The 19,998-nt window shown below is 37.1% G+C and overlaps 1 pseudogene; it reads left to right on the top strand.

Annotated features, from left to right (window-relative positions):
- Window positions 1-525: 525 nt before the first annotated feature.
- On the top strand, window positions 526-1,182 carry LOC129478378 (grpE protein homolog 2, mitochondrial-like; annotated as a pseudogene).
- The last annotated feature ends 18,816 nt before the right edge of the window (window positions 1,183-19,998 follow it).

Genomic DNA, 19,998 nt, shown 5'->3' with positions numbered 1-19,998 from the left:
CTGATTTTTTTTCATATCTGCATTATCAATGTGTAAAATACAATGGTCTCAATAAAAATTTATTGAATTAACTAATGAGATATCACTTATAAAAGGAAAGAAAGATAGGTGATCTAAAAGACAGTTTATGCAAACTTAATTGGTTGCTTTCCCATTTTCTGTTGAAAGTTTATATACCAAGAAAATTTCAATCCTAACAGGAATCTACAGAGGCTTTCCACATGTATATTTGAGGCTCCAAGTTTCATGAAGAATGATACAAGGAGAATAAAGTAAAGGAGAGCATATAACTTAAATTTATTTTACCCTTAACTAATATTTATTATAAACATTAATTTTATAGAGATTGGAAAAAAATTACAGAATAAAATGAGACTACAGAGACAAGAGTGAGAAGATGCTAAATATAAAACTTAGACAACAGACTTTCCACGTACACAAAATTAGTGTTGCAGTGTTTTTTAAAGTAACAGAAAATTGTAAAGATAAAATTACAGGGCAAGTGCGCATGCACTTCCTCTGTCAACCCAAGTCAGGAACATGGCCGTATGTTCGCTGTGGGCAGGCAGGCACCAGGTGCAGTGCCTACTGGCCTCGAGCGTCTCCTGGGAGAGCAAGGGATGGCCGCTTCCATTCTGCACTGCCACCCCGATAACTGCTGGTGTGGACTGCTGTTCTGAGGACCCTCCTGATGAGCTTGGGCCCTCTCTTGCCCAAAGAGCCTTAAGAGTAAAGCTGTTAAACTGGAGAAGGAAGTCCAGGATTTAACCATGAGATAGCACAGAGCTGTAGCTGATTGTGAAAACATAAGGAGTCAAACTGAAAGATGTATGGAAGATGCCAAGATAGGTGGCTGACATTTTGGAGAAGACTACATAGTAGATTTCTGAAGAATCAGAGCCTGGGAACCAGAAGCTCACTCTGGAGAAGGTCTTCCAAGGGTTGTCACTTTTAGAAGCAAAGCTGAAAAATGTGTTTGCCAAGCATGGCCTGGAGAAGCTGTCACCCATTGGTGACAAATAAGACCCCCAAGAGCATGAACTCATCTGTCATGTGACAGCTGCTGTTGGGGTGCAGCCTAGCACCATGACATTAGTAAGACCAGATGGCTACAAACTTCATGGCTGCACCATTAGACTTGCCCGGGTGGAAGTGGCTGTGGAGTCTCAGAGAAGACTGTGAAGAGGCCATCAGGAACTGGATGTTCTCCCAGACTCCAGTCCCCTATGCTTCTTTTATTTATTAAACTAGGTTTGTATTGTACATGAGGTACTTCATGTGATATGTTTTGGATTTAGTCATATTGGCTTTATTTCTAAGATATTCTATTGATTTAATGTGACCTGTTTGATCTCATCAGAAATCTTACCATTCGGCACTTGAACAGTGTGACAAGTGTCCCAATGGCCTTTATCAAAACCTGCTTAGGAAAATTAGTACTCTGATGAATTTGAATCCAAAATCCTTTTAACTATGTGTTTTCAACTACATGTTCCTTCCTAGTGGTCCCTATAACAGAGACTGTATAATATCTTGTATTTTGTGGAAAAAGGAGATGGTATGGATTGGTTCAACATTTGGATACTTAGAGGATAAAGCTTCATGGTTGTAGATACAGACACGAAGAACCCTTCAAAAAAATCAATGAATCCAGGAGCTGGTTTTCTTTTTTAAAAGATTAACAAAATAGATAGACCACTAGCCAGACTAATAAAGAAAAAAAGAGAAGAATCAAATAGACACAACAAAAAATGATAAAAGGAATATCACCACTGATCCCACAGAAATAGAAACTACCATTAGAGAATACTACAAACACCTCTACGCAAATAAACTAGAAAATCCAGAGGAAATGGATAAATTCCTGGACACATACACCCTCCCAAGAATAAACCAGGAAGAAGTCAAATCCCTAAGTAGACCAATAACAAGTTCTGAAATTGAGGCAGTACTTAATAGCCTACCAACCAAAAAAAGCCCAGGACCAGACAGATTCACAGCCGAATTCTACCAGAGGTACAAAGAGGAACTGGTACCATTCCTTCTGAAACTAATCCAAACAATAGAAAAAGAGGGGCTCCTCCCTAACTCATTTTATGAGGCCAGCATCATCCTAATACCAAAACCTGGCAGAGACATAACAAAAAAGAAAATTTCAGGCCAATATCCCTGATGAACTTGGATGTGAAAATCCTCAATAAAATACTGGCAAAACGAATCCAGTAGCACATCAGAAAGCTTATCCACCACGAGAAAGTTGGCTTCATCCCTGGGATGCAAGCGTGGTTCAACATATGCAAATCGATAAACGTAATCCATCACATAAACAGAACCAATGACAAAAACCACATGATCATCTCAATAGATGCAGAAAAGGCCTTCAATAAAATTTGACATCCCTTTATGCTAAAAACTCTCAATTAACTAGGTATTGATGGAACATATCTCAAAATAATAAGAGCTATTTATGACAAGGCCACAGCCAATAGCATACTGAATGGGCAAAAACTGGAAGCATTCCCTTTGAAAACTGGCACAACGCAAGGATGCCCTGTCTTACCACTCCCATTCAACATAGTATTGGAAGTTCTGGCCAGGGCAATCAGGCAAGAGAAAGAAATAAAGTGTATTCAAATAGGAAGAGAGGAAGTCAAATTGTCTTTGTTTGCAGATGCCATGATTGTATATTTAGAAAACCCCATCATCTCAGCCCAAAATCTGTTTAAGCTGATAAGCAACTTCAGCAAAGTCTCAGGATACAAAATCAATGTGCAAAAATCACAAGCATTCCTATACACCAACAATAGAGAGCCAAATCATGAGTGAACTCCCATTCACAATTGGTACAAAGAGAATAAAATACCTAGGAATCCAACCTACAAGGGATGTGAAGAACCTCTTCAAGGAGAACTACAAACCACTGCTCAAGGAAATAAGAGAGAACACAAACAAATGGAAAAACATTCCCTCCTCATGAATATGAAGAACCAATATCATGAAAATGGCCATACTGCCCAAAGTAATTTATAGATTCAATGCTATCCCCATCAAGTTACCACTGACTTTCTTCACAGAATTGGGAAAAACTACTTTAAATTTCATATAGAACCAAAAAAGAGCCCCTATAGCCAAGACAATCCTAAGCAAAAAGAACAAAACTGGAGGAATCATGCTGCCTGACTTCAAACTATACTGCAAGGCTACAGTAATCAAAACAGTATGGTACTGGTACCAAAACAGATATATAGACCAATGGAACAGAACCGAGGCCTCAGCAATAACACCACATATCTACAACCATCCTTTGACAAACCTGACAAAAACAAGCAATGGGGAAAGGATTCCCTATTTAATAAATGGTGTTAAGAAAACTGGCTAGCCATATGCAGAAAAATGTAACCAGACCCCTTCCTTACACCTTATACAAAAATTAACTCAAGATGAATTAAAGACTTAAATGTAAGGCCTGAAACCATAAAAACCCTAGAAGAATACCTAGACAATACCATTCAAGGCATAGGCATGGGCAAAGACTTTATGACTAACACATCAAAAGCAATGGCAATTAAAGCCAAAATTGACAAATGGGATCTAATTAAACTAAAGAGTTTCTGCACAGTAAAAGAAACTATCATCAGAGTGAACAGGCAACATAGAGAATGGGAGAAAAATTTTGCAATCTATCCATGTGAGAAAGGGATAATATCCAGAATCTACAGAGAACTCAAACAAATTTACAAGAAAAAAACAAATGGCCCAGCTCAGTGGCTCACGCCTGTAATCCCAACACTTTGGGAGGCCAAGGTGGGCAGATCACGAGGTCAGGAGTTCAAGACTAGCCTGGCCAGCATGGTGAAACCCCATCTCTATTGAAAATACAAAAATTAGCTGGGCATGGTGGCGCGTTCCTGTAATCCCAGCTACTCTGGAGGCTGAGGCAGGAGAATTGCTTGAACCGGGACACGGGATGGGGAGGTTGCAGTAAGCTGAGAGGGCACCACTGCACTCCATCCTGGGCTACAGAGGGAGACTCCATCTCAAAACAAACAAACAAAAAAAAAAAACAAAAAAACCAACCCCATCAAAAAGTGGGCAAAGGATATGAACAGATGCTTCTCAAAAGAAGACATTTATGCAGCCAACAAACATGAAAAAATGCTCATCAACACTGGTCATTAGAGAAATGCAAATCAAAACCACAATGAGATACCATCTCATGCCAGTTAGAATGGTGATCATTAAAAAGTCAGGAAACAACAGATGCTGGAGAGGATGTGGAGAAATAGGAATGCTTTTACACTGTTGGTGGGAGTGTAAATTAGTTCAACCACCGTGGAAGATAGTGTGGTGATACCTCAAAGATATAGAAATACCATTTGACCCAGCAATCCCATTACTGGGTATATACTCAAAGGATTATAAATCATGCTACTATAAAGATACATGCACATGTATGTTTATTGCAACACTGTTCACAATAGCAAAGACTGGGAATGAACCCAAATGCTCAAAAATGGTAGATCGGATAAAGAAAATGTGGCATACATACACCATGGAATACCATGCAGCCATAAAAAAGGATGAGTTCATGTCCTTTGCAGGGACATGGATGAAGCTGGAAACCATCATTCTCAGCAAACTAACACAGGAACAGAAAACCAAACACCGCATGTTCTCACTCATAGGTGGGAGTTGAACAATGAGAACACATGGACACAGGGAGGGGAACATCACACACCAGGGCCTGTCGAGGGTTGGGGTCTAAGAGAAGGATAGCATTAGGAGAAATACCTAATGTAAATGACGGGTTAATGGGTGCAGCAAACCACCATGGCACACGTATACCTATGTAACAAACCTGCATGTTCTGCACATGTATCCCAGAACTTAAAGTATAATTTAAAAAAAATTACAGAAAACTTTCCTGAAGTAACAGAAGAAAATTGAAAATTGCACATAAATTTTATAAACTGAAAAGGAAAAGAATTAACATACAAAGTAAGATAATGCTAGGCATAAAAATCAGACAACAGTGATTCCATCTATTGATATTTCTGTAATTTTAAAACAATTTAAGAAAAAGTAGAATAGAACATTCCTGGAAGTCTTGAAACGTTATAATAAAAGAAATGATTACTTAGCAAAAAAATACTAACTGAGCATTAGAACAGATGTATTCTAGCATTCAATAACAAAGAATGCAATAAGTATTTTGGCATTAAAAAAGATTGATTATATTTGCCTAGATATTTACCATTCAGATGTTCATTTTTTGTAGAAATTCAAATTTCTATCTAATACCAACATTTTTTGGACTTCATTTATCATTTTATGTAGTGCTGGTTGCTTGGTGATTAATTCTCTCAACTTTTACATGCCAGAACAGTCTTTATTTTAGCTAGATATTTAAAATAGATATTTTTTCTGGGTATATAATATTAGACTGGCTTTTCTTTTTTCTTTCCTTACTATAAAAAGAAGTCTCCATTATCATCTGCCTTGTACTCCTGAAGAGAAATATTCCAACATTTTTATACTTTGCTTGCAATGGGCAATTTACCTAACGTTTTCTTTGTTTCTTCTGCTTGAAGTTTGTTGAGTATTTTGTGGAGGTTTTTCTTTGTGTCTATAGGTTTATAGATTTCCTGATATTGGAAAATGTTTAAGTTATTTCTTCACTTTGTTTTTGTTTTTGGTCAAACCCTCTCTAATTGCACAACACTAGACTGCACGATGCTGTACCACAGATCACTGATGTAGCTTCATTTGTTTTTTGATCTTTTTATTGGTTTCATTTTGAATATTTTTACTGCTGTATCTTCAAATTCATGAATCCCTTCTGTTGCACTTTAATCCTAATCATTTCATATTGTTTCTCTTTTTTATTAACTTTTATTTTAGGTTCGGGGCTGCATGAGAAGATTTGTTACACAGGTAAACTCATGTCACAGGGGTTTTTTGCACTGATTATTTAGTCATCCAGGGATAAAGCCCAGTTTGCAATAGTTATCTTTTCTGCTCCTCTCCCTCCTCTCACTCTCTACCGTCAAGTAGACCATAGTGCCTATTATTTCCTTCTTTGCGTTCATAGGTTCTTATTATTTAGCTCCCACTTATAAGTAAGAACACGAGTATTTCGTTTTCTGTTCCTGTGTTAGTTTGCTAAAGATAATGGCCTCCAGGGACATCCATGTTCCCACAAGACATGATCTTGTTCTTTTTCATGGTTACACAGTATTCCATGGTGTATGTGTACCACATTTTCTTTATCCAATCTGTCATTGATGGGCGTTTAGGCTGATTCCACGTCTTTGCTATGGTGAATAGTGCTGCAGTGAACATACACATACATGTGTCTTTATAATAGAATGATTTGTATTCCTCTGAGTCCATACCCAATAATGAAATTGCTGGGTCAAATGGTAGTTCTGTCTTGGTTCTTTGAGGAAAGGCCACACTGTCCTCCACAATGGCTGAACTAATTTATACTCCTACCAACAGTGTATAAGTGTTCCCTTTTCTCTGTAACCTCACCAACATCTGTTATTTTTTGAATTTTTAGTAGTAGCCATTCTGACTGGTATGAAATGACATCTCATTGTGGTTTTGATTGGTGTTTCTCTAATGATCAGTGATATTGAGCTTTTTTTCATATATTTGTTGGCTGCATGTATGCCTTCTTTTGAAAAGTGTCTGTTCATGTCCTTCATTCACTTTTTAATGGGGTTGTTTGTTTTTCTCTTGTAAATTTGTTTAAGTTCCTTATAGATGCTGGATGTTAGACCTTCGTTAGATGTACAGTTTGCAAAAATTTTCTCCCATTCTCTAGGTTGTCTGTTTACTCTGTTGATAGTTTCTTTTGCTATGCAGAAGCTCTTTAATTTAATTAGATTTCACTTGTCAATTTTTGCTTTCGTTGTGATTGCTATTGGTGTCTTTGTCATGAAATCTTTGCCCATTCCTATGTCTAACATGGTATTGCCTAGGTTGTCTTCAAGAGTTTTTATGCTTTGGATTCCACTGGACTATGTGCCTGTTTTTGCACCAGTACCATGTTGTTTTGGTTACTCTAGCACTGTGGTAAAGTTTGAAGTACAGTAACATGATGGCTCCAGCTTTGTTCTTTTTGCTTAGAATTGCCTTGTTTATTTGGGCTGTTTTTGGTTTCTAGTTCTGCAGAGAATGTCTTTGGTAGTTTGACAGGAATAACATTGAATCTGTAAAATACTTGGGCAGTATGGTCATTTTAATGATATTATTTCTTCCTATACATAAGTGTAAAATTGTTTCAATTTGTGTCTTTTCTGATTTTTTTTGAGCAGTGTTTTGTAATTCTCATTGTATATATCTTTCACATCCCGGATTAAGTGTATTCCTAGGTATTTTATTCTTTTTGTGGCAATTGTGAATGGGATTGCCTTTCTGACTTGGCTCCCAGCTTGGCTGCTGTTGGTGTATAGGAATGCTAGTAACTTTTGTACATTGATTTTGAATCCTGAAACTTTGCTAAAGTTGTTTATCAGCTTAAGGAGCTTTTGGGATGAGATTGTGGGGTTTTCTAGATATAGAATTTTGTCATCTGCAAACAGAGATGGTTTGACTTCCTCTCCTCCTATTTGGATGCCATTTATTTCTTTCTCTTGTTTGATTACTCTGGCTATGATTTCCAATACTATGTTGAATAGGAGTGGTAAGAGATGGCATCCTTTTCTTGTGCCAGTTTTCAAGCTTTTGGCCATTCAGTATGTTGGCTGTAGGTTTGTCATAGATGGCTCTTATTATTTTGAGGTATGTTCCTTCAATACCTAGCTTATTGAGAGTTTTAAACATGAAACAGTGTTGAATTTTATTGAAAGCCTTTTCTGCATCTATTGAGATAATCATGTGGTTTTTGTCTTTAGTTCTGTTTATGTAATGAATCACATTTATTGATTTGCATAAGTTGAACCAAACTTGCATTCCAGGGATGAAGGCTACTTCCTCATGGTGGATTAACTTTTTAATGTGCTGCTGGATTCTGTTTGCAAGTATTTTGTTGAGGATTTTTGCATAGATGTTCATCAAGGATATTGGCCTGAATTTTTTGTTGTTGTTGTGTATCTGCCAGGTTTTGGTGTCAGAATGATGCTGGCCTCATATAATGAGTTGGGGAGGTGTCCCCCCTCCTCTGTTTTTTGGAATACTTTCTGTAGGAATGGTACCAGCTCTTCTTTGTACATCTGGTAGAATTTGGCTGTGAATCCATCAGGTCTTGGACTTTTTTTGGTTGGTAGGCTATTTATTAATGATTCAACTTCAGAGCTTGTTATTGGTCTGTTCATTGAATCAATTTATTCCTGGTTCAGTCTTGGGAGGGTGTATGTGTTCAGGAATTTATCCATCTCTTCCAGGTTTTCTAGTTTGTTTGCATGAGGTGATCATAGTAGTTTCTGATGGTTATTTTTATTTCTGTGGGGTCAGTGGTAACATTCCCTTTGTCATGTCTAATTGTGGTTATTTGGATCTTCTCTCTTTTCTTCTTTATTAGTCTAGCTAGTGGTCCATCTATCTTATTAATGTTTTCAAAAACCAAATTCCTGGACCTCTTTTGAATGGTTTTTGGGAAGTCTCAATTCAGTTCAGCTCTGATTTTGGTTATTTATTGACTTCTGCTAGTTTTGGGGTTTTGTTCTTGCTACTTGAATTCTTTCAGTTGTGATGTTATGTTGTTAATTGAGATCTTTCTAACTTTTTGATGTGGATATTTTGTGCTGTGAATTTCCCTGTTAACACTGCCTTAGCTGTGTCTTACAGATTCTGGTATTGTGTATCTTTGTTCCCATTAGTTTCAAAAAACTTTTTGATTTCTGCCTTAATTTTATTATTTACCCAAAAGTCATTCAGGAGCACGTTGTTTAATTTCCATGTAATTGTATGGTTTTGAGTGACTTTTTTAGTCTTGACTTCTATTTTTATTGTCACTTAATTTCATTATTTACCCAAAAGTCATTCAAGAGCATGTTGTTTAATTTCCATATAATGGTATGGTTTTGAGTGACTTTCTTAGTCTTGATTACTATTTTTATTGCACTGTGGCCCAAGAGTGTGTTTGGTATAATTTCTGTTCTTTTGCATTTGCTGAGAATTTTTTTATATCCAATTATGTGGTCAATTTTAGAATATGTGCCATGTGGTGATGAAAAGAATGTATATTCTGTTGTTTTGGGGTGGAGGGTTCTGTAGAGATCTATCAGATCCAGTTGGCCCAAGGTTGAGTTCAGGTCCTTTGTTAATTTTCTGCCTCAATTATCTGTCTAATACTATCATCACTTTATATTTCATCTCACATATTTTCATTTCTAGAAGTTCACTTTGGTCTTTGTAAAAAATCTTTAATCCCTCATTATCTGCATGAGAGATTAGTTTTGTAATATAGGTAATGAATTTATAATGGCTGTATAATATCTTTTTCTGTTAATTTTATCATCTTTGTCATTTCTTGGTCACTTGCTATTAATTGATTTTCCCCTCGGTTATGAATTATTTTTTTCCTACTTCTTTACATGTCTGATAATTCCTATTGAATGCCAGAAATTGTGTGTTTTACATTGTTTTATATTTTTAAGATATTTCTTTAAAGATTTGGGGGCAGGTAGATTAGTTGGAATTAGTTTGAACTTCTCGAGGTTTAATTTTAATGCTTCATTAATAAGGGTACAGAACGGCCTTTAGTTGAAGGCTAATTTGGCCCTTGTGCAGAAGCAATGCACTTCTGAGAATCATATTTGATGCCCATTTATTAGAAAGACATTTTACTTCCAGTGATTAGAACATAAAGAATTCCCACCTCTATGTGCACTCTAAGGATTGCTGTGCCCTCTCCTGTATGGTGGTTCTTCCTCAGCTTTAGTAGTTTTCTCACATGCATGCACAGATCACTATTCGGTCAAAGACTTAAGAAAACCCACCCTCACCTCTATAGAACTCTTTTCCTTGGCAGCCTTATTTTCTTTAACACTATGTCCTGAGAATTATAGCTTCTGTGGCAGCCAACACAAACTTCCAACTTTATCTCCTTAATTCAGTAACACAACTGGGCTCTGTTTGGTGCCAGCATCTCTACGCTGCAAAGTGGAAACTCTCTCCAGGCAGTTAGCTGTAAGGTTTACCTTCTTTGTTTCTCTATTCTCAAGGATATAAAATAAGAATGAATACAGACTCCTGGTCATAAATAAAGTCAGTCAGAAAAAAAACGAAGTGACATATTTAAAATACTGAAAGAAAAATACAGTCAATCTGAAGTTATCCACCTAGCAAAATTATCTTCAAAAATGATGAAAAATTTATTAAAAACTTTTTTAGACAAACAAAAAGCTATAAGAATTCATTACCAGAAGAACTACACCGTAAGAAATGTTAAGGAAAGTATTTCAAACAAAAAATATATTACCACGTGGACCTTGGGTGTACACAAAAAAATGAAGAGTGCCAGAAATAGTAAACCCGAGTACATGAAACAAAGAAATGACAGGACTATAAAGTAAAATAAACAAATGCATAATAATAGAGATTTCAACATATCTTTCTCAGTAATTGGTAGAACAATTAAAAATAAAATAAGTAAGGTATAGAATATAGTAACAAAACATTATAAACCAGTTTGACCTGACACAGAACACTCCATGTAACAACAGCAGAATACCTGCTTTTTCAAACATAAACGAATCATTCATCAAGGTAAAGCATTTACTATACCTATAAAAGCAGTTCCTATAAATTACAGATTATGTCCTCTAACTGCAACAGAATTAAATTAGAAATCAATAATAGAAAAATACCAGAATATGCCCAAATATTTGGAAGCTAAATAACATAGGTCTAAGTAAACATGTATCCAAAACAATCACAATGTTAAATTATAAAATGTGAATTAAAAGAAAATTGAAATAAAACATAATAAAATTTGTCAGATGTAACTCAATTACTTAGAAAAAAAAGTTCTAAAATCTACTGTCAAAGATTCCCCATTAAGAAGCTATAAAAACCAAAATTAAACCTAATATGAGTGAAAAATTATAACAACAAAAATCAATTTTTTAAAACTGAGAAAAATAGAACAAATTAAACAAAAGGCTGTTCTCTGAAAAGATTAATATAGTTAAACTCTAGCTAGATTGAAGAGTGACAAAAAAAGATGGCTCAGATTACATCAGAAATAGAAATGGCTAAAGATACTGGTCATTAAAAGAATAAAACATTATTTTAAAATGCATATCAATAATTTTGATAGCCTAGATGAAGTGAACAAGTCTCTTGAAACACACAAATCACAAAACAGGCCCCCTCCCAAAAAAATAGAAAAGCCAAATTGGTTGAGGACTTTTCTATTAAAAAGCACAAATTTACAAATAGACTCATGAAGACAAGTAGCCAAAAAGCCCTATATTTATTTGAGAAATTAAGATTCCAATTAAATATTCTCTCACAAAGAAATACAGAGTGCAAAAAGACAAGAAAAAGAAATAAGAGCATACAAATTGATAACAAAGAAGTAAATCTTTCTTCATTCATAGATAACATGATCATCTATGCAGAAAATTTTAAGGGCTAATAAGTAAAATTAGCTAGGGCTAATAAGTAAAATTAGCAATGTAGTAGGGCTAGGGCTAATAAGTAAAATTAGCAATGTAGTAGGACCCAAATCAAGATAACAACAATCAATATTTCTCTATACTAGCAATAAACAATGAAAAATAAAATAAAATTTATAAAACAACACCATTTATTTATAATTGTCATCCCAAAACATGAAATAATAATAAATTTAGCAAAATAACTGAAAGAATTATAGCTAAAAAGTGCTAAACGTTGCTAAGAAAAATCAATTATAAATAAATATTTGCTAACGGATAACAAAATTAAATGTTTAGATTCATTTCTCCACAAATTTACAAATAGATTCAGTGTAATCCTAATCAAAACCAGTCTTCTGTAGAAATTGCTAAAATGACTTTGAAGTATATCTGAAAAAGCAAAAGCTCTATAAAAGTCAGAATAACTTTGTAATTACAGAGTTGGAGAAATGAAACTGCCTAATATCAAGACATATCTGAACATTGCAGTACATAGGCATAAAAAGTTAGAACATGCCAGGTCAGGTGGCTCACACCAGTAATCCCAACACTTTGGGAGGCTGAGGTGGGCAGATTGTTTGAGCTTAGGAGTCTAACACTGGCCTGGGTCAGGGCATTGCCTCACCTGGGAAGCACAAGGGGTTGGGATATTTCCCTTTCCTGGCCAATGGAAGCCATGAGTGACTGTACTTGGAGGAATGATACACTCCTGCCCAAATACTGCACTTTTCCCATGCTCTTCGCAACCAGCAGACCAGGAGATTCCCTCCGGTGCCTGGCTCGGCAGGTCCCACACCCACAGAGCCTTGCTCACTGCTAGTGCAGCAATCTGAGATACACCTGGGATGCTGGAGCTTGGTGAGGGGAGGGGCATCCATCATTGCTGAGGCTTGAGTAGGTGGTTCTATGCTCACAGTGTAAACAAAGTGGCAGGGAAGTTAGAACTGGGCAGAGCCCACTCCAGCTCAGCAAGGCCTATTGCCTCTCTAGATTCCACCTCCGGGGACAGGGCATATCTGAACAAAAGGCAGCAGACAGCTTCTGCAGACTTAAAGGTCCCTGTCAGACAGCTCTGAAGAGAGCAGTTGTTCTCTCAGCGTGGCGTTCAAGCCCCATTAACAGACAGACTCCCTCCGTCAAGTGGGCTCCTGACACCCATGTAGCCTGACTGGGAGACACTTCCCAGTAGGGGCCAACAGACACCTCATTTAGGTGGGTGCCCCTCTGGGATGAAGCTTCCAGAGGAAGGATCAGGCAGCAATATTTACTGTTCTGCAGGCTCCGCTGGAGATACCCAGGCAAACAGGGTCTGCAGTGGACTTCCAGCAGACTCCAACAGACCTGCAGCTGAGGGGCCTCTCTGTTAGAAGGAAAACTAACAAACAGAAAGGAATAGCATCAACATCAACAAAAAAGACATCCACACCAAAACCCGATCTGTAGGTCACCAACATCAAAGAAAAAAGGTAGATAAAACCACAAAGATGGGGAGAAACCAGAGCAGAAAGGCTGAAAATTCCAAAAACCAGAATGCCTCCTCTCCTCTAAGGGAACACAACCCCTTGCCAGCAAGGAAACAAAACTGGATGGAGAATGAGTTTGAAGAGTTGACAGAAGTAGGCTTCAGAAGATCGGTAATAACAGACTTCTCCAAACTAAAGGAGCATGTTCTAACCCATCACAAGGAAGCTAAAAGCCTTGAAAAAAGTTTAGGCAAATGGCTAACTAGAATAACCAGGGTAGAGAAGAGCTTAAGTGACCTGATGGAGCTGAAAACCACAGTACAAGAACTTTGTGACGCATACACAAGCTTCAATAGCCAATTCGATGAAGCAGAAGAAAGGATATCAGTGATTGAAGATCAAATTAATGAAATGAAGCGAGAAGACAAGATTAGAGAAAAAAAGAGTTAAAAGAAATGAACAAAGCCCCCAAGAAATATGGCACTATGTGAAAAGACCAAACCTACGTTTGATTGGTGTACCCAAAAGTGACGGGGAGAATGGAACCAAGGTAGAAAACACTCTTCAGGATATTATCCAGGAGAACATCCCAAACCTAGCAAGACAGGCCAACATTCAAATTCAGGAACTACAGAGAACGTCACAAAGATACTCCTCGAAAAGAGCAACCCCAAGACACATGATCATCATATTCACCAAGGTTGAAATGAAGAAAAAAAGTGTTAAGGGCAGCCAGAGAGAAAGGTCAGGTTACCTACAAAGGGAAGCCCATCAGACTAACAGAGGATCTCTCAACAGAAACTTACAAGCCAGAAGAGAGTGGGGACCAATACTTAACATTCTTAAAGGAAAGAATTTTCAACCCAGAATTTCATATCCAGCCAAATAAAACTTCTTAAGTGAAGGAGAAATAAAATCCTTTACAGACAAGCAAATGCTGAGAGATTTTTGTCACCACCAGGCCTGCCTTACAAGAGCTCCTGAAGGAAGCACTAAACATGGAAAGGAACAACCGACATCAGCCACTGCAAATATACACCAAATTGTAAAGACCATCGATGCTAGGAAGAAACTGCATCAATTAATGGGCAAAATAACCAGCTAACATCATAATGACAGGATCAAATTCACACATAACAATATTAACCTTAAATGTAAATGGGCTAAATGCCTCAATTAAAAGACACAGACTGGCAAATTGGACAGAGTCAAGACACATCAGTGTGCTGTATTCAGGAGACCCATCTCATGTGCAATGACACACATAGGCTCAAAATAAAGGGATGGAAGAAGATCTACCAAGCAAATGGAAAGCAAAAAAAAAGCAGGGGTTGCAATCCGGGTCTCTGATAAAACAGACTTTAAACCAACAAAGATCAAAATGGAAAAGAAGTCCATTACATAATGGTAAAGTGATCAATTCAACAAGAAGAGCTAATTATCCTAAATATATATGCACCTAATACAGGAGCACCCAGATTCATAAAGCAAGTTCTTAGAGACATACAAAGAGACTTAGACTCCCACACAATAATAATGGGAGACTTTAACACCCCACTGTCAATATTAGACCGATCATCAAGACAGAAAATAAACAAGGAAATCCAGGATGTGAACTGAGCTCTGAACCAAGCGGACCTAATAGACATCTACAGAACTCTCCACCTAAAATCAACAGAATATACATTCTTTTCAGCACCACATTGCACGTATTCTAAAACTGACCACGTAATTGGAAGTAAAACACTGCTCAGCAAATGTAAAAGAACAGAAATCACAACAAACTATCTCTCAGACCACAGTCCAATCAAATTAGAAATCAGGATTAAGAAACTCACTCAAAACCACACAACTACATGGAAACAGAACAACCTGCTCCTGAATGACTACTGGGTAAATAATGAAGGCAGAAATAAAGATGTTCTTTGAAACCAATGAGAACAGACACAACATAACAGAATCTCTGGGACACATTTAAAGCAGTGTGTAGAGGGAAATTTATAGCACTAAGTGCCCTCAAGAGAAAGCAGTAAGATCTAAAATTGACACCCTAACATCACAATTAAAAGAACTAGAGAAGCAAGAGCAAACAAATTCAACAGCTAGCAGAAGGCAAGAAATAACTAAGATCAGAGCAGAACTGAAGGAGATAGAGACACAAAAAACCCTCCAAAAAATCAATGAATCCAGGAGGTGGTTTTTTGAAAGATCAACAAAATAGATAGACAACTACCAAGACTAATAAGGAAGAAAAGAGAGAAGAATAAAATAGACACAATAAAAATGATAAAGGGGTTATCACCACCAATCCCACAGAAATACGAACTACCATCAGAGAATACTATAAACACCTCTATGCCAATAAGTTAGAAAATCTAGAAGAAATGGATAAATTCCTGGACACATACACCCTCCCAAGAATAAACCAGGAAGAAGTTGAATCTCTGAATAGACCAATAACAGATTCTGAAATTGAGGCAATAATTAATAGCCTACCAAACAAAAAAAGTCCAAGACCAGACAGATTCACAGCCGAATTCTACCAGAGGTACAAAGAGGAACTAGTACCATTCCTTCTGAAACTATTCTAATCAATAGAAAAAGAGGACTCCTCTCTAACTCATTTTATCAGGCCAGCATCATCCTGATACCAAAACCTGGCACAGACACAACAAAAAAAGATAATCTTAGGCCAATATCCCTGAGGAACTTCGATACAAAAATCCTCAATAAAATACTGGCAAACCCAATCCAGCAGCACATCAAAAAGCTTATCCAACACTTTCAAGTCGGCTTCATACCTGGGATGCAAGTCTGGTTCAATGTATGCAAACCAATAAACATAATTCGTCACATAAACAGAACCAATGACAAAAACCACATGATTATCTCAATAGATTCAGAAAAGGCCTTTGACAATATTCAGCAGCCTTTCATGCTAAAAACTCTCAAAAAACTAGGTATTGATGGAACATATCTCAAAATAATAAGAGCTATTTATGACAAACCCACAGCCAATATCATACTGAATGGGCAAAAACTGGAAGCATTCCCTTTGATAACTGGCACAAGACAGGGATGCCCTCTCTCACCACTCCTATTCAACATAGTGTTGGAAGTTCTGGCCAGGGCAATCAGGCAAGAGAAAGAAATAAAGGATATTCAATTAGGAAAAAAGGAAGTCAAATTATCTCTGATTGCAGATGACATGATTGTATATTTAGAAAACCCCATGATCTCAGCCCAAAATCTCCTTAAGCTGATAAGCAACTTCAGCAAACTCTCAGGATACAAAATCAACATGCAAAAATCACAAGCATTCCTATACACCAATAACAGACAAACAGAGAGCCAAATCATCAGTCAACTCCCATTCACAATTGCTACAAAGAGAATGAAATACCTAGGAATACAACTTATACAGGATGTGAAAGACCTCTTCAAGGAGAACTACAAATCACTGCTCAACGAAATAAAAGAGGACACAAATAAATGGAAGAACATTCCATGCTCATGGATAGGAAGAATCAATATCATGAAAATGGCCATACTTCCCTAAGTAATTTAGAGATTCAATGCTATCCCCATTAAGCTACCACTGATTTTCTTCACAGAATTGGAAAAAACTACTTTAAATTTGAAATGGACCAAAAAAGAGCCCACATAGCCAAGACAATCCTAAGCAAAAAGAACAAAGCTGGAAGCATCATGCTACTTGACTTCAAACTATACTACAAAGCTACAGTAACTAAAACAGCATAGTACTGGTACCAAAACAGATATATAGACCAATGGAACAGAACAGAGGTCTCAGAAATAATGCCTTACATACAACCATCTGATCTTTGACAAGCCTGACAAAAACAAGCAATGGGGAAAGGATTCCCTGTTTAATAAATGGTGCTGGGAAAACTCGCTAGCCATATGTAGAAAGCTGAAACTGGATCCCTTCCTTACACCTTACACAAAAATTAACTCAAGATGGATTAAAGACTTAAACGTAAGACCTAAAACCATAAAAATCCTAGAACAAAACCTAGGCAATACCATTCAGGACATAGGCATGGGCAAAGACTTCATGACTAAAACACCAAAAGCAAAGGCAACAAAAGCCAAAATTGACAAACGGGATCTAATTAAACTAAAGAGCTTCTGCACAGCAGAAGAAATGATCATCAGAGAGTACAGGCAACTTACAGAACAGGAGAAAAATTTTGCAATCTATCCATCTGACAAAGGGCTAATGTCCAGAATCTACAAAGAACTTAAACAAATTTACAAGAAAAAAACAACCCCATCAAAAAGTGGCCAAAGGATATGAACAGACACTTCTCAAAAGATATTTATGCAGCCAACAGACATACAAAAAAAAGCTCATCATCACTGGTCATCAGAGAAATGCAAATCAAAGCACAATGAGATACCATCTCACGCCAGTTAGAATGGTGATCATTAAAAAGTCAGGAAACAACAGATGCTGGAGAAGATGTGGAGAAATAGGAAAGCTTTTACACTGTTGGTGGGAGTGTAAATTAGTTCAAACATTGTGGAAGACAGTGTGATGATTCCTCAAGGATCTAAAAATAGAAATACCATTTTATCCAGCAATCCCATTACTGGGTATATACCCAAAGGATTATAAATCTTGCTACTATAAAGACACATACACATGTATGTTTATTGCGGCACTATTTACAATAGCAAAGACTTGGAACCAACCCAAATGTCCATCAATAATAGACTGGATAAAGAAAATGAGGCACATATACACCATGGAATGCTATGCAGCCATAAAAAAGGATGAGTTCATGTCCTTTTCAGGGACATGGATGAAGCTGGAAACCATCATTCTCAGCAAAATATCATAAGGACAGAAAACCAAACACCACCTGTTCTCACTCATAAGTGGCAGTTGAACAATGAGAACATATGAACACAGGGAGGGGAACATCACACACTGGGGCCTGTTGGGGAGTGGGGGGCTGGGGTAGGGATAGCATTGTAAGTGACGAGTTGATGGGTGCAGCAAATCAACATGGCACATGTATACCTATGTAGCAAACCTGCACGTTGGGCACATGTACCCTAGAACTGAAAGTATAATTAAAAAAAAAAAAAAAGACTGGCCTGGACAACATGGTGAAAGGTTGAGGCTGCAATAAGCTGTGATCATGCTTGCACCTCAGCCTGGGCAACAGAGAAAGACGCTGTCTCAAAAAAATAAAAAAGTTAGACTGTTAAAACTAAAAGAGAGTCTGAAACTAAACCTGTGCATATATGGTCTTTTGACTACGAAGGTGCCAAGATAATTCAGTGAGGATAACAATAGTTCTACAATAAATGGTGCTAGAACAAATAGATATTAATATTTTTTAAAAATGAAACTTGACCCATACTTTAAAACACGCACATAAATTAAATTGAAATGGATCACAGACTTAAACATAAAAGCAAAACTATAAAATTTTAGAAGAAAATCCTAGTAACCTTAAAATATTTTCCTTTAAAAAACACAAAAAAGCACAAAGTAGAAGATCAAAAATTGACCAAATATACTACATCAATATTCAACATGTCTACTTGTCAAGAACTGTGAAGTATTGAGATACTTGACTTCATCCAACTTACAAACTAGGAAGTTAGCTCTGTCCTGTGAACACTGTCACCCAGACTCCTGAGTCATCACTCATGGCACAGCAAGCAGCATGACCATTCGCATTTGTATATCAGTTCCTTTTGCCCCCAAATCCTGCAGAAGTGAAGCAGATGGGCCCAGTTGAATGCCCAAACATGCAGTGAGTTGCATTATTGAAGAGGAACCCTGAGCTTAGGGAACTCAAATCTTTTACTATGTGCAGTAAGCATAGCTGCCCTTCAGTTCAGAAGAAGACGTGCTCTTTATTATACTGGCAGTCAGCATGCCTTGCTTTGCTATGAAGGAAGACACCTTGTTTTTCTTCTACGGTTGCTTGCTATGCAAACATCCTTTAAATGATATTCCAGAGAAAAGCTCACAATAGTGTCTTGCTTAAAATAAATGAAGAAACATAACAGGCCCATGAAGAATTGCCTCCTAAAACTGTTCTTCCAAAGACCCTAACCAAATTGGATGTGAGGGTGATCTAGCTGCAACATCTGTCACCTCATTGATCGCCAGTGTTGATTTGGCTGATCTGGCTGGAAGGGTGGGTGTCCCCTTCTTCCTTTATGGCTCCATGTGCCTCCCTCCTGAAGCTGCAAGCTTGGGTTGAAGAGCATGAGCTTCTCTCACAGAGGAGGACGTTCCTTCCATCAAGAATAAATGAGCAGCTGTGTTCCCCTGCCAGAACCTCCAAACAAGGTCCAAAGACCCTGAGCAAATGAAAAGGCACAGACAAAAAATATATATATTTCAACACAAGTATATGACACAGAATATAGAAATAACTTTTCCTAATCAATCAAAATATAAGCAACCCAATTTAAAAATAGGCAAAAGATTTAAATAGACATTTCACAAAAGAAGATATTTGAATGGACATGAAATACTGTTGTGAGCTGCATAATGACATTTGGGCCAGCAATGTACCACATATATGATGGTGGTCCCATAAGATTATAATGAAACTGAAAAATTCCTATTGCCTGATGACATCATAGCCTTCCTAGCACAAAGTATTGCTCATGTGTTTTTGGTGTTGCTAGTGTAAATAAACCTACTTGTATAGCACATACAATTATGTATGTATATGTAACTATGTATAATACTTGATAATAATAATAAACAACCATATTATTGGTTTATGTATTTATTTTACTGTAGTTGTTATTTTATTGATTTATTTAAAGACAAGATCTTGCTCTGTTGCCTAGGCTGGAGTGCAGCGGCACTATCATACATAACTCATTGCAGCCTCAAACTCCTGGAAGCCAGCCTCTTGAGT

This window comes from Symphalangus syndactylus, chromosome 3 (genome assembly GCF_028878055.3).
Source record: "Symphalangus syndactylus isolate Jambi chromosome 3, NHGRI_mSymSyn1-v2.1_pri, whole genome shotgun sequence".
In the NCBI taxonomy this organism is placed as follows: domain Eukaryota; kingdom Metazoa; phylum Chordata; class Mammalia; order Primates; family Hylobatidae; genus Symphalangus; species Symphalangus syndactylus.
Note: the sequence above shows the minus strand (reverse complement) of the source record. Positions and strands in the feature narration are given on the sequence as shown.